The sequence below is a fragment of the Antennarius striatus genome, chromosome 17 (genome assembly GCF_040054535.1).
Source record: "Antennarius striatus isolate MH-2024 chromosome 17, ASM4005453v1, whole genome shotgun sequence".
NCBI classification, from domain to species: domain Eukaryota; kingdom Metazoa; phylum Chordata; class Actinopteri; order Lophiiformes; family Antennariidae; genus Antennarius; species Antennarius striatus.
The window spans coordinates 572,501-574,075 of record NC_090792.1 but is presented as its reverse complement, the minus strand read 5'-3'; positions in this window follow the sequence as shown (position 1 = coordinate 574,075).

Below are 1,575 nucleotides of genomic sequence, written 5' to 3'. Positions count from 1 at the left end.
CAAAAATCCAGGAAACACAAGAAAACTCTCAAAGTCCAGCAAACTACAGCCTCAGGCTCCTCAGACTGATCAAGGCCAGGTGGTGAGAGGAACAACAGGTGTGGAGACGAGGCTCCGCCCACACGTTTGGCCCCTCCTCTTGCCACACCCCAACACAGCAGAGCACCAACCCCGAGCCGTGACACCTGGTCCTATAAAACCAGACAGGGACCTGATCACAGCAGTGGTTCATCTGTGTGTACAACTCTGAAGGCTGAGAGGTTTCAGTGTTCATCAGTGACGTTTGTGCTTCACATGCGTGTCCAGATAGAACCTGATGCTTTAGTGTTCATCAGTGACGTTTGTGTTTCACACGCGTGTCCAGATAGAACCCGATGCTTTAGTGTTCATCAGTGACGTTTGTGCTTCACACGCGTGTCCAGATAGAACCTGATGCTTTAGTGTTCATCAGTGACGTTTGTGTTTCACACGCGTGTCCAGATAGAACCCGATGCTTTAGTGTTCATCAGTGACGTTTGTGTTTCACACGCGTGTCCAGATAGAACCCGATGCTTTAAACCATTTACCAATCAAAGCCCGTTTTGTCCCACGAGTGAACGATTTGGCTGTGGTGGTGGATCGACCACGTCCATCGTGTTCAGCAGGTCCTCCTGAAGTCCTCAGTGCCTACAGACACACCAGAATGACCCCCCCTGGACAGGGTGGGACACCAGAGCGCCTGGTTTGAGATTAGTGAACATCTCTAGTGCTGTTCAATCAATAGTCTGATTGTGCACAGTGAAAGGGTTGGTATAAATCACCACTACTTTTGGGCTGTGGTGTTTTCCTCACACGTCCAGTTTAGTGAGTTCCTCCTGAAGACTCACACGTTTCAGAGGGTCGTGGGTGAGAGTCGTTCACGACAGTTCCTTCTTTGGAGACATAGTGTTGTTACCCCTGGAGGTGTGTGTTCGTGTGTAACAATCACAATCAATGGAATCCCTCTCACTGATGCGTCCCCGCCCCCATATCAGAGCCCTGTTGGTCTGCGTGTTCTAAACGTGTTAACACTGAGCGTGTTGCACACCCAGGTTACAGTAGTGAGCCCCAAGGACAGACGATTACAGATCCTTCACGTTTGTTCACGATTACAGTCCAAGAAAGTTTGTCATGAAAACAATCTGATCCGGTCCATGTCGTCTTCCATCCTGATGTCTTCTGTGATTGGACAGTCAGACCGCAGGGGTGTCACGGATCTCCACACAAAAGAACACATGTGAAACACGTTCCAATGAACACGCAGGGTTTGAATGACGGTTCAGTGTCCCTACTCCAGCTGTGACCAGCAATCACATGATACACGTATGACGTCAGCACTGGATTCCAGCTCAACACGGTTTACGACACACGGCTGACGCTCAGATCCACCAGCAGAGACCAGGAGCTGATGGAGGAAGGCTGCTCCTCATCTCCCCGACCCCCCGCTGAGAAACCAGCTTTCATGTTCTTCTGTAGGTTTCAGGGGGGGGGGGTCACCCTGGGCTACCTGCACAGAGCCGGGGGCAAAGGCAGCCGTCCTGTCCTCAACACACCACA